The sequence below is a fragment of the Zootermopsis nevadensis genome, unplaced genomic scaffold, assembly GCF_977971745.1.
Source record: "Zootermopsis nevadensis isolate Lab colony 2312 unplaced genomic scaffold, Znev_1.0 Znev_ptg000024l, whole genome shotgun sequence".
Classification (NCBI taxonomy): domain Eukaryota; kingdom Metazoa; phylum Arthropoda; class Insecta; order Blattodea; family Termopsidae; genus Zootermopsis; species Zootermopsis nevadensis.
In genome coordinates, this window is record NW_028259156.1 from 14,550,188 (window position 1) to 14,565,055 (window position 14,868).

At 36.3% G+C, this 14,868-nt stretch overlaps 1 protein-coding gene across 1 annotated transcript in view; it reads left to right on the forward strand.

The window, feature by feature from the left end:
- LOC110830909 (BPTF-associated chromatin complex component 1) overlaps positions 1-14,868 on the forward strand; it is a 154,449-nt gene that overhangs the window by 114,687 nt on the left and 24,894 nt on the right. The window contains exon 3 of the mRNA XM_087355335.1: positions 10,633-10,733. The gene's annotated coding sequence lies outside the window, so the exon portion shown is untranslated. The remainder of the gene's footprint in view (positions 1-10,632; positions 10,734-14,868) is intronic.

A 14,868-nucleotide genomic window follows, 5' to 3' on the forward strand; every position in this document is an offset into this window, starting at 1 on the left:
TTACAACTTCCATGCACTTGTGTCTCTGAACCCCATTCGTACTCCTCGTTCTGTTTTGATGCATGCCAAAGGCCGCTGGCCTTGTTCGTATCTCTGAAGAATTCAACCGTTAAATTAGTTCCTAGACAAGGAATCTCTATGTAAAAGTCGTAGGATTTAACTACCTGAATGGAGCAGAGAACTTCACGAGACGTTAAAAGTCTCTCAGCTAGTCATGAAATCACTGCATTTACGAAACCCGTCTGTTTATTGCCGTATTCACAATAGACCACCACGAGGCCCCATCCTGAGCCGGTTGAATCCAGTTAATCTCTGCATACTGCATGTTCTAAGATCTGTGTATATAATGTACTCCCGTTTACGTCCAGCGCTTCCAAGAGGTCTTTGCCCTTCAGATGTTTCTCCAAACATTTTTTGCATAAACTTCGCATATTGTCAGTGCTTGCTACATGTTCCGCCCACACCATTCATATTCATCTTATAATCCTGATAATATTTGGTGACGCGTACAAATTATGAAACACCTCATCATATAATTTTCATTATCCTCTTGTTGTTTCTCTTAGGTCCAAATATTATTTTCACCAGGCTACATTGTTTTTAAAAGCCCTTATATATATATATATATGTATATATATATCGGATTTGGGATTATCACGGTAATGTTAGTTAGAAAGTGATCTTCTGGTTTGCTGCAATGTGCAATCTCATGGTTATATATAACAACGGTTCCAATAAACATAATGTCTTTATCTTTAGGGTTGAAATGAATTCGACACTGAATGCGATAGATGTTCATATCAATACAGATACTTCCAGAACATTATATTTGCTGATAAATAATATATTATTACGACGTAATTAGCACTGTGTCACACAGTTGTTAATTCATGTATGTTTTGAAAGAAGACTTAACGTTCTTCATTATATTGTTAGTACTAATTTTCGGAAATAAAATATACGAAGCCTGAATGGTCAGCAATGGCATGACGTTCGTACAAAAATTTGTGAAAATCGGTAAATAGGTTTAGTAGTTAAAAACGCAATATACATTCACACAGACATTATCATAAGACTGCTAATATTTCCTTTGACTTAGGAAAACAGGTTAAACATGACATGCATTTGAACAATTTTCACTGTCTTGTATAATTTATTTTGTATTCGAATACATGTTACTGTACCATGCCTAATTACTTTAAGCTAATTTTCTCATTGGCACACAGAAGTATAGTGTGAGCTGAAAACATTGTGCTACACTGGTTGACGTTCAGATGCATTTATCAATAAACCATCAATGGAATATTGTGGGTCAATGTTGACCATAAGTGAAAATCCTCACGTGTTCTAAAACAATAAAATGAGTTCTATATTGTAAGCAATTTATTTATTGCTTTGAATTCGAATGGGAAAACACTATTGAAAGCGCTTATAGCATGCGTTAGTAAAGGTTTCTGATGGGCTGTCATAGTGTCGTTCTAGTGTTTGTCAGAGTCATGACAATTTACTACATTTAGAGCTGTCAGTTGTAAAAATTCACAACACAATAAGAGCGGAGTTCGTTAACAAATATGCCGTGTGTGTGGATTAATAACAGAGAATTTAATATTATTTAACTCGCTGGCATATTTAAATGAAATTTATGCTCAACACGTTAAACAATTTGGAAGTTCTCAGAGAGTATCAGGTAAAAATCTCAAATAGGTTTGCAGCTTTGGAAAACTCAGTTTATAATGTGCACTCAATAGAGCTTGGAAAAGTATTAAAGAGCGTATGGAAACTTAGCCAAATTGAGTCTAGGTCAATATAAGTAACGTAAACCATGTTATCGCCGAAAAACTCTAAAGATTATTAAATTAAGTACCATTGGTTTCAGCGTCCAAGCATCACGGATTTTTGAAGAATAATTTTTTATTTACAATACATGAGCAGCAAGATCCAATTCAGTAGCAAAATTTTAAAGAACATTTGGGAAATAATTTTTAATATGCAGATTTGTCTACATCCATCCATTGTTTGCATTCTTTAAATACGCACAATTCTATTACTACGACAATAAAATGATAACGTTCTCTTTTCTTGTGCAGGTCACCTAATTATTTTCTTTGTATTGCCTACAGTCTCTTGTTATTTGTTCAGGTAGTCAAATCACTTCCGACTTCCTTGGCAATTTCTCATTTCCAGAAGAAGTCTGTAAAATGCAGTAAATTAAGTGGCTTGTATCTACAAATTTGAGTACGAACTTTTAGCACAAACTCACAAACACGCAGATGAAAAATGGTGTCCTTTATGGTGTAACAAATCTAATTTGTGTCTCTGTTGCTCTCTATATAACAGTTGACGTTGGTTATTGGATATTTCATTCCTGATAATACAACCAGTAACAATAACAAGACTGTGAAATGAGAAATCACTACAAACATTAGTCTGTGCCTATGTTCGATTGTTTGTGTATCACAAAATGTAAATGTAGGTGAAGGTTAGATATTAAGACAAGCGAGCTTCCTATTCAAATAGAATTTCAAATTGCGCATAAGAAACATTTCCTTATATAGGTGTAAGGGTATATTACACCATCGACACAAAATAAACACTTTGATAATTTTACACAAGCACGTGAATATTTGTTCATGAACTCTCCAGATTGTGTGTAACTAAGTCCTTCGTGAGTAGAGAATGTGATACAGTACAGTAAAGCATACGTTTTTGTGTTTTCCTTTGTCTCTTCCTTTCGACTTTACAAGATTTTCACATAACACTTACGTACCAGGCAACTCATAAGCACGGCGAGGATGCAATACGTTGAATTTCAAGACTAAACATCAATTGTGCGTGCAATCTCAGCGGTTAAACATCGCTAACATCAGTCGCTCGAACGGGTAGTTCGGCAGGCTTCGTGTCGGATAACCTGATAGCCGATGTCTTTCCTCAGTCCCGTCCAGGCAAAAATGTTGGGTTAGTGCAGTAACGTAGGCCTCGACTCCTCCCTGCCGTAACTATCTTCTCTCACTCACGTTTAAATCGAGTCTCGCGCAGGAAGTCCATTTGCATTCTCAGTCTAGTATATGTCATTGTCTTTGAACGTTCCTTGAACCACAGTTTGGAAACTAATGAATAATGAAAATAAACGTGACAATATACAGTGTAATTTTACATTCTGGCTTAACTTTTACGGTCATCTTGAGTTCAAATGGAGCATAGTATTACGAAAAACGTAACGCAATCCATACACTGATGTAACCATCAACATTCTGAGTGGTCAGTATGCACTAGGGATTTATAGATCCTGGCCTTTATACCAGAAAATGAGAAACGCTTAAAACGTGATCCGTAAATACACGTGTAGGAAACACGTAACATTTGTGACTTGTGTTATGGACAAACGTGTGTTGCCTCAACATGTGCAAACGCTCTCGTGGCTGTCGGTTTTAAGGGGATTCAGCCACGAGTGAGTCACGATAAATAACAACCCTTCATCACATTCGATAATGAACGAGCCTAATTGTGGTAAGACTTCAGGTGCTTTGAGCGGAGAGTATGAAGATGAATGTCTTCTGGGATGCTCTGCCGAGTAGTCTGGTACAAGTTTTACCGACGTTTCAGAAGTGTTTGCTGACGCCATCATCATCGTCAGTGCCCTGATGGAGGAAGCGAGCGCATTTGAAACGTCCGTAAACGTCTACCAGACTACTGAAATTTATTCGTGTCGTAATGCAGGCGGAAGACAATAAGAGGATGTCGGCGTACGATAATGAGTGGAATTTGGAACGATGTGTGAACAAATAAGGCGGATAGACCTAAAGTAATGTGAAGATCCATTAGGTATATAGTATATATATATTATATATATATATATATAATTATTTTTAACCTGCAATGTGTATAGCAAAGAAAAGTTATGCTGGTGATTTGCCTCAAAAGCGGCGCAGAGAGTGAATAAGTGGTAGGCGTGCTGCGTTGTGGTTAAGGTCTACGTACTGTCTTAAGTCGCCTGTCCTGTCACGCGCAACCCAAATTACATGCAAAATTGTCCATCCTTGTCTTACTGATCTGATTGATTAGTAGGATTTTATGTTTTCACGGCGGTAAGTCCGGAGATGGCTTCTTTTAGCGCCATGCAGTCTGGTAGAATTTTACCAACGTTTCAGAGGGCATTGTGTTTGAGGATGGTGTGCTATCTATTCAGGTTAAAGGAATCCCATTTGATACTAAAGCAGGTAGATTGCAGCTTCGGTGTTTATGTCGCGTTTAATTGGGGCGTGACGAACTTGGTCACGTGACGATTCTCTTGCATAATGCAGATGAAAGAAACGTGCAGTCCAGCAAGTATCGTGGCCTTGTGTTATGTCAGATTACGTGGGACGGTCAGGTTGAACTTTTACATCACATTCGTGATATTGGGCACGCAGTTGGACCCTGGAACTTAGATTCTTACCCATCGGTTACGGCTAATAAATACCCCGTGAAGATTTTATTAGGATTACGTGCGTGTATTTACGAGTTACAGTGACGATTGGCTGGATATGCTAATTGACAATCTTACATTCATTGCAGATAATATTTTTCGTCCAATGAGATACAGCGTTACGAAATTATTTGAAACAATGTTTAGGGAAGAGGCTGAAGTATATATTATATAGGCCCATGCGTCGTTTCGGTAGTTGGCTCAACTCTTGTCCTGTTATTATTTTATGACATATTTTCATTACCTTTATTTTTAATATTTGTTTCGGCAGTTCGATCACTCCATAACTTATAAATCGATAAGTGTTTTTTTTTAAATAATGGAAACAGTTACATGTACGTAATACCACATGCCGAAGCAGAATGTAATAATCTACGTTTGTCATCAGTGCAGGTATTAATAGAAACAACTTAATTATAAGGTTATGTAATAACTCATCACCTGTAAATGTTGTATAGCTTCGAATGATCTGAGACATCATTATAAATGATGACTAGATAAGGACTTTGATGGAGCAATTTCATCGCAGTCTTATTAAATAAACTAACCAATATTTCCCTGGAAAAACTTCGGAAAAAGTTAGAGTTTGAAGGTAGTTTGTGGTTCCATGCGAATAAGTATAATCTTTGTCGCTAGATCAGCTTGCTTCGTTCGAAAGGAATTGGTGCATATATTTCCTTACACTGTTGGGTAGGACCGGCTGTAAGGTTAACACTCCGTGATTGCATCTGCGTGTAAGTCTGACAGACGTTAGAATTTCCTACGCGTTATAGTACATCCCACTAAAGCAATAGCGAAGAAAAGTCATGTGATACCATAGTTCAGACTCCCGTCTCCTTCTAAGAATAGATCACATTTGAAATCATTGTTCTTAACACAGACTTCCCGGAAGTAGTTTCAACTTGTTCACTGTAGAATTATTCCAATCCAGCCGGATCGTCGGTTTTGTTTCTGTGATTTAATGAACAGGAGTTTTCTCTCTCTTTTTGTTATGTGACTAAGTTCCTGAGAAAGACAAAGGAAACGCTGCTGATCCGACAGCCAAATCAAGTCCTGGTCTTAGGTCTGTCACACAAGTGGAAGTTCGTTATGTGAGGAAATTATCGAATTAAGGTTCCTGGCGTGCCCCTTAGAATCAATTATTAGTCAGTTTAATCGATTTCACGCAATCCCAGTTTGTTTAAAACATATTATTATAAGATGTGTTTAAGATTTATTTTTATATTAGCCTTCAATTCAAGTGTAATTCTCCCAGATGGGTTTCTAATGAATATTTGTGTGCATTTATCGCCTCCCGATTAGTTTGCGTCTACAGATCGCCTTATCTCCCTGGATCTGGTTAATTTTATAATATCTGATTATGCCTAAAAGTGAATAAAGTCCCTCAAGATGCAGTTTCTTCCACATACATTTTCCATAGAGCCCTAAAGATTAATAATATTCATAACGTAAACAAGTATGTTCGAAATTCTTTCTGTTCAGTGAGCTTTCCGGCCGTTTATATTTTAAACGTAGTGCTAACTGAAATAAAAACTACTGGGGTTTAATGATTATTTCTAAATAATTATTTACACTTAAATTCGAGCTCTGAAATAAATAAACGCTGTAGAACAATAAGACGAGAATAAAGCAATGTTCACTAAGAAATGTCAGTTGCAAATTAATAGTTTCTCACTCTGTTTGTGATGACAGCTTTGACCCAGTTCTGTTTCTGTTTTTAACAACACCGGCATCTGTTTCTTGTTTGATTGATTACATCTTTTCGAACGGTCTGTGGAAACGTCTGCAAGAAAAACAAGATGCCCATTGAGAATATTGCCCAAACAATCCGTTTAGAAGGCCTTCTTTTGGGTACAATTAAACATTGTAAATAGGACTATAAGAAGCTGGAACCAATTACCTCCAGGCGTGTTTGAGTCTTTCCCCTGTAAATTAGGCACCTTTAGAAAGAGGGTCAGAAAAGTAGTTTCAAGCAAGGGGTTATTAAGTGGGGATTAGTTGGTGGTAAGGGAAGTGAAGTGTCTTAGTCTCCAATTGATGAAGGGCTGTAGTTCTTTGGGATAAAATTTTCATGTACTGAGGGCGTGTTTGTTTTTGTATTGTGTGTCAATTGTTTTATTTTGAGTGTGGTGTGTTGTATTGTTGTGTCTCACTGTTTTGTTGTGTGAGTCCATCGTTTCATGACGTATGTAATTCATTACTGTTATTGTCTTATGTCTAGTTGGTATTAATTTTTAAGTTAAGTACTTTAGGTTAGATGGTTTTGTAATCTTATGAGTTGTTTTATTTTGAGTGGGATGTGTTGTTTTGTTGTGTCTCATTGTTTGTTGTGTCTTATTGTAGGTCACTGCCACCGGGTAAAAACCCATTTGTAGTCAATAATAAATAATAATAATATATGTTAACGTAAAGTCTTCCATGCTCTATTCCTCGAGATTATTAGGGAAATGAATTTTCAAACATCATAACAGATATGCAACGAAAGTCAGTAAATAATGAGCCGACTACAAGGTACGTGTTTTGAGACACCCACTGATGGACGACCATGGTATATGGTGGTAAGAAATAATTAGATTAATTGCAGCCGGTGATTTCACTGACTCTGAGCTACGTTCCTAAATGAAATTTTAACCGACTTCTATGTTATATATGGAGGCAACGGAAGTTGACATACCCTCGTACCTGTGAGAGAGTTCAAGGTAACTGCTTCTGAATAATTAAGTCGCTGTCCAAGATACTTGGCATAAACGAACGCGTATGACAGACATATTTACAGTACGAGTACATCAACATTTTTAGCCATAAAACTTACAGTAAGTCACCTGGATTCTCAGTGATAGAGCTAAGAGGTTCTAGCAAATGACACTAATGTTTTAGTAACAGAATAGAAGCATGTGAGTTGTATGATGCAGTGATCTACAATTAGTATGGCTGTGGGGGTCAGGTGAGATTACACAGTAAATTCAACTTGGCGCTTATAAAACTTCCCAGAATTATTACAGCACTCCAGAATGAGGGCAGACCGGACGTTTATACTAGCTAATATTTACGGGTTGCGTGTGTGTGCGTGAAGTATGGGGCGCCAGTGAGCACGTTTGCCAGTGCGTTGGATGTGAGATTCCTGTGAACACGCTTGGTTCATTTCTGCTGTCACATCACCTACGTTCATCCTGGCCATTCTGTGAACACACTTCGCTCAACGCGTACAATTTACTGCTTTATTCTCAGCTTAATTAAGGACGCAGAGGTTATACGTCGTAAAGCGTCGTATGGGATGAGAAGGTGATGAGGAATGATGGGAATTTGGAAATAGGAAGCCGTGGCTTATTTTAAGGTACCATATCGGCATTTACCTGGTCAGAATTCCACTCGTACCTCAGACAATGGGCAATCTTCAATAAATGTGATAATTGTCTTTTAACTCTGTTGAGTATTTGATTTCCGCTTATGTCGTAAATAATTTCTGAGCTGTCGTCTCCATCAGTTTTTATACTCAGTTGCATGTCCATCTTTCACCCTTCTGAGAATTCTGTAATGGCTTCCACCCTATCCCCCACACACATACAAGAGGGAAGTAACATAATTTCTAATTATCTCCTTAGTATCACCATTGCCTGTTGTGGGAACGAAGGATATGTCTCGTAGCAAAAAGTGCGATGTTAAAATACAAATACGGGGAAACCACACTCGAGCTTCATATCAACAAACAAAGCTGTCTTCTGCCTGGCACTTGGGTTCAATGTACAGTCCGAGCAGAATATAGGCTGCTCGTCTCGCTCCGAAAAACACTGAAAAGACAGTCTAAGTTTTTTTCAGGAAATCGACACCTTTGTTAGTTTTCTTACATTTGTCACTTGAACGATAGTTGAAAGCGGTTCCAAGTACTGTGTGTACTAAAAGCTTTAGCAGTCAGTAACTCTGTACTTTATATCTACATGTTTCGTAATTCCCAGAAGAAACAACGATTATTTCCTTGGGACAGCTCGAACCAGTTGGTCTTCGTAATGGTGAAGTGTTGTGTTCTCTTTGCGGTACGACCTGAATTCTTAACTACATTTTAGATATGCTCAGGTTTGAAAGGGATGATAAAATACCCCAGCTTCACTTCAATTTGAGGTTTTCACAGCGGTGAAGATGTCAGAGTTGGTTTTCTGAGTTGTGACCTCGTGGAAATTCGAATTTTTCGCTGTTAAAATATTATGTATACTCCCCTGCGTATTGTATTAAACCGTGGAGACCGATCACGACACAGATCTGCACCTACAATATAAATATTGCAAATATCTATTGACTTTTGTCATTTAACAATTTAATTGTTACCTGTATTAACTGTTCTCAGTGTAAGCTATAGTTATATCTTTTATTTTATAAAACGAAAATAATATAAACATATTGTCCATATCCTATAGGAAGCTGTATATTAAAACTCTATCTCATATAGACATAATATACATATATACGTACTGAACAATTTATGTACCGAAATTCTAATTACTTGTATTCAGATGGAAATTGATGACAATTAGAGCTCCATCTCCCAGCCATAAGTCAGTTTACGTTTGTGTATCGCCTTCCTTGTAAATTTGCTTTATGACTGAGCTTGGCTGCCAGGCTTAGACATTCGTTAGGCATTACCAGTTTTATTTACCCAGCTGTAGTCTTGTAATTTCTGTTCCTCTTCCTTCTACTCTAAACAGGTCATCATAAATTTATTTTCTACATACGAATTTGGTTAGTTCTTTAATCTTAGCATCCTTCATCATTTTTCGCAGAAAATTTGTGATCACACGAAGAAATTATTACTCAGGCAGTTTGGTACCGATGAGGAACGAGAGACAAAACCACGCAGATAAATCGAGAACTTCCACTGTATTTCTAGACCATAGTGTGCGAGATTTTTGGAAAAAGGCCAACGTCAGCGTCTGGATAACTTCCGGAAGTGACGACAAGAACAAGAAGTAGAATAATAATTCTTGAACGTGCACTACTGGCCCGGAAACTGATAGGTCAACCAACTGTTTATTTTTTGGTGAAAGAGGCAATCGACTCGACTACTTTATTATAACTTTACAACGTTTATACGTTCGTTTAGGTAGAAATGTTTGTCTCTTAAATACTACACGCACTAAACCATAGGTGTGGCCGCTTTTAAAACTTTCTTTTCCGTGTTCCAAACTTTATTTATTTATTTCTGTTCCTCAATTGCTACATTAATGTTGTTTAACATTTTTAACCTCATAATAAAAGTACAGAAAACAAAATTTAAAAACGTAAAATTTTACTGTACAATAGTAAGATAAACAATAAATACTCAGTCATACATTTTACTTAAATGTGAAAACCACATAGAGGACGTCGTGCCAGAAAGTCATGCCAGCATATTTGCATAATCTGAGATGTTTGGTCTAACAACATGAAATACACGTAGTGGGATGTATGTTGTGCCAGAAGGGAGTAATTCTGACGCGTCTCTCCGCAGAGATAGACAGTTAACATTTTGGCGAATGATCACTAATAATGCACATTTGTCAAACCAAATAAGCGTAAGGATTTCCCCTGAATCAGCCATTTTGTTGATACGCCGTTCTGGCATATTTTCTGTTAAAAACTAAAACAAATGAAAAGGCATGTCTCGTTATTAGCAAGGACGGAAACAAAGCTCACGGCGAATAATTTTTATATTATAGAAGATCAGTTTAGCTTGAAGGTGCGAGGAGTCGAGAAATACAGCAAAATATGTAGGATATTAATTTAAAGAAAGCGTTATTGTTACACCGATCATGCCTGGTTTTAAATATGGCCAAGGTTGAATCATGATGAATGTTGAATCATGATGAATGTTTGGAGAGCCTCAATGTTGATCAGTAACAATCTACCCGTAACTTTATTGCTTAAATAGAAGTCTTGCGATGGGCACATGGATCCCTGTACGAGAAGATCTACCAACTGTTGCTGTTTCAGAATTCTGAATAAGGACAATCAATATGACAAAAATTTGGATGAATCCTTCCTAATGACTGGATGTTATTATCATCTTGTGATCAGTCTGTAAATATATTTATGTAACAGATGAAACATCCTCCTTACATTCAGGCCACACGAAACCTTGAGATTGTTTGACTTTATTTCTGTCCTTCATCTGACTCCGTTTTTCTGTGTGTCTGCAGAATACGCAAATGACGACGGGCACAAGCACTGCGTTTGATTCATGGCTGCTCAGGATTATTGCACAAACTGCGGGACATGGCATAATTGATGGCTGCACAAGGTAACCGTAAAACTGTATAAATAAGCACACGCTATCATACCACTCGATTTTATACCAGCGTTTAGACGTAATGAAATAACTGAACACACATAACTCGTTACTTTTCTTATATTCGTGCACGAATGGATCTTACTGTCTCTAAAACGCTGTTCAAACTCCATAGTGTAAATTGCACAGCTGTTTAAGAAATTCCGTTTTCATTTAGAAGTTGTCATTTAATCATCGTCATACGAGCCCGAAATCTTGGTCTCTCCAACCAATTTAAAATGTTCCTTCTCATGAAGACAGGAACTATAAATTGACATTTCGTTACCATCATAATGAGTTATCCATATTTTAAATAGTATTAAAAATATATTAAAATTGGCCGTCAATCACAATATAAGATAATTAAAAGATTAAAATATCATTTTTCGTTCCTTATCGAGTACTCGATTTACATGTGGAACATTTACGACATTGTATTTGGCATCACAATCATATTAGTGACATGTGACACATCAACGGATGAAGATACAATATGAAGGATGAGAAAATGATAAGAAAAATGAAAACTAAAAATCATTAAAAAATCAGTAAAATTCAGTAATTCTGTTAAAAAGTTTATAACATAACACCTGATGATGGCACTATTGATAGCCGAAACATGTCGTAAATGTTCCACATGTAAATCGAGTACTCGATAAGGAACGAAAAATGATATTTTAATCTTTTAATTGTCTTATATTGTGATTGACGGCCAATTTTAATATATTTTTAATACTATTTAAATAAATCACAATATGACGCACCTACAATATCCATATTTTACTTCCAGTGGCCTGTTATAGTCTCATATGATATCGACGTCTATAGCGTCTGCCTAAAGATCTTTTTCGACCACGTGGCAGGTAATGGAGAATTTTTAACGGGACATTTGGGCGGAATTAAAAAAACATGGCCTTTATAATTAGCGCTGTAATTATCTACGAACTCCGTCTTTGGTTGTGTCTTTAATTCCTTCATAATATATAAATTCATTTCATAATCGAAAACGAACATATTCTTAAGATATCTTTATGTATTTTAGTCATTTTTCTCTATGGAGTGTATAAATTAAAGCAGAATAAAATTTAAAATTGATTATTTAGGTTTACTTTTGACTTTGTGGCGAGTTAGTTGTACAAAAGGAATTAAGTACAAGGAACTTTTTTTTCTAAATTTTCCTTCTTAAAACGTTACAGTGGCTCAAAGTTTGATATTTTTCAGACACTCACTCTATATATCCTTGAATATTTTAAACAAATAAAGATTAATCGTTACGTAATGCAACTTTTAATTGGCCTTATATTATGATTAAAACTTGTAAGGACAGTAGACATCATTTATTATCCCGTTGTCTTCGTGTTATTTATTCGTTGAAGTTAGCTGTCGCGCCAAGATTACGAACAGAGAATGACAGAGCTGTTTAATCAAAATCGAAAGTGAAGGCGAAAAGTATACATTGAAAAATCCCCCGGGATAAAACTGAAGTATCTGTTTAACAGCTCTTCCCGTGGAAAATCGAAGGACGTAAACCGGGAAGTGGAAGAGTCTGCATTGTCATGTGATACGACCCACTTGTGTCAGAGCACGTTATCGTCTTAATGACGGGCCGTCGTTTTAGAACAGTTGCTACGCTAGGATTATTAATCAAATCCCAAAATAATCAGTGAACATCGCAACATCATAATGTGATTAATTTTCATACAGGGACTCCCTCAATTAACTTATACGTGAGTCTCGCTTCCTGCACAGTTTCATAAAATTAAAATTTTGATTTCGTGACGTTACATGACGCTAAAATTTTTGTTTTAAACATGCGGAAGTGTTGGGGTATTTTACAAGGTTTAATGAATCTCGTTGTTGATGGAAGCACGTTGACTAAGCTACAAAAACTAATTTATCTCCCATTTATGTACATAAGTCCCTTAGCTATTAATTCAGTTATAGTTAATAAATTCTGTTGTGGTTTTTAAAGATTATAAGCTACGTCGATGGGATAATAAAATATAAATTATTTTTAAAATAAATTAAATTTCACCCGACACTTGTCTAAATAATACTTAAAAATTCGGCACTTACCTCTGAAAAGACATAATGCGTATACATTGCAGAGATCAAATGGTCAGTGTTGTTCAGGAAAATGATCGCTGTATGTTCTCTGAATCATACGAAACCCACTCATAGCTAATGCATATGGATGAAATGCAGAGTTTATCCATAAAGACCCAGAGGCCTTCCGACCTCTTATCTGATAGGTGGTCATAAATATTTTCCAAGATAAGTGACGGGCGGACAAGAAAAGTGACCTATAGTATCTTTATGATGCATCGAAATTCGCCGTTAAGTGGTTTGCACTCCTCCGTGTCAGAGATTGCAAATCAAATGACTTCATCCTTTGTGTTTTCCTGATCAAAATTTTTTATGTATTTGTTGTAACAACTCATAACACACTATTATTTTTCTTTCACGTATTCGTCTCAGCCTTAAGAAGAATAAAAACGAATTAGTAGTTTGTCGCAGTCATTTTACTTTGATTAAATACACAGACATCATAATTTATCTGTGGAGGAAACGTTAAATTTATGTTTCGTGCTTGGTGGAATTCTTGTTTAGCACTTAGTCGTAAAAGTAATTGATTACCATCTCTATATTTACTGAACAAAATTACTAGATATAAGAGGAAAGTGTATTTTAACCCGAAGCCCGATTAAATCAATTTACGTTTCTTTCTCATGTCACGTATAAATTATATGTGAGACGTGACGTCATATACTGTATAAACATGTGTTCGTTCGAAGAATGATTCTGTTACATGTAACTAATTGACTACATAGCTTATGTCAGGGAATCCATATGGTAACCTTATTAACTGAGCCAAACTTGACCTTCAGATATTCAAGGAAATAAACCGTGTGATTTGATAGTGATGTCCCTCCCCAACCCAACTGTTATATGGCAGACTACCATCGTCACCAGACCTGTATCAAAACAGCGAATGTCTAGGTCCCAGAGAATGTTACGTCCTATTCATAAATTTATGTTTAGAGAAATATATTTTCCGATGTACATTTTTTTCTGTTATCATTGATCTTCGTGTTTATTTGTTACAAACAAAATCTATTTATAAGACAAAATCTAATAACACTGCTAATGTAACATTAATAGAATCAGAAAATATGTTTTCTTGATTTCGTTCAATATTTCCATGTCGATATATGATTCAAAAGTAAGATATAGGTCACACTGAGGCCTGTGTTTTATACCCTCCAACATTTAATAGACGTATATGAATCAGGTATCCTACAGCTTTTAGCACGCCATCTTTGACTAATTTCATCGCGAGATCCATACACAGGACACTACAACATAACAGAACATAGAGATAAATCCATGGCTCAAGTAGAATTCAATCCCAAGATGTCTTTGTTTGGACGACCTGAAAACAACGTGCTTAGATCTAAGACATTATTCTATTGTCTACTAAGTTGTCCAATTCATGTCATAAAAAATTCGGCTCCATGGACCAGACTTGATTGGCCGAAGGGGATTATTTTCGTGATTGAGGATATGGGTCAATTCATTGTGTAGCCGCCTGGACCTGCATTGAATGAGACTGGAGTCCTTGAACTATTTTATCAACCCAGATTATTTATTCCTCGTTTTATAAAAACAATGTGATGTTTACTTTTCGTCTCTCCTTGTGTTTTATTGCATCAGCTGTTTTTCTAAGACGGCAGCAGTTTTTATAATGTATGCCTTTAGTGTTGTAATACTTTTAAAAATCCGAGAGTTCCTATACGGGGCACTACGTAGTTTTATAGAGAAGTTTATTAAATTATTATATTTTAAATGCGTCTTACTACTCATAGTCGCGTAAATAAATTTTCAAGATTTGTGATTTTGTGGTCACAGTGTCGATAGTGGACTATTGGTTTGTGAAATTGCATAGACTTGTAGGCGTTTCTGAGAAATGTATAGTTCCTCAGAAACGTTTGCACCTACCTACAAGTCCAAACGGCGTCACAACCCAGTAGACCAACAACAACATCCTTGATTTTAACATCATTTGGAAATTTTGTCTCTACCACCCAGTCCCGAATAGTTATAAGAT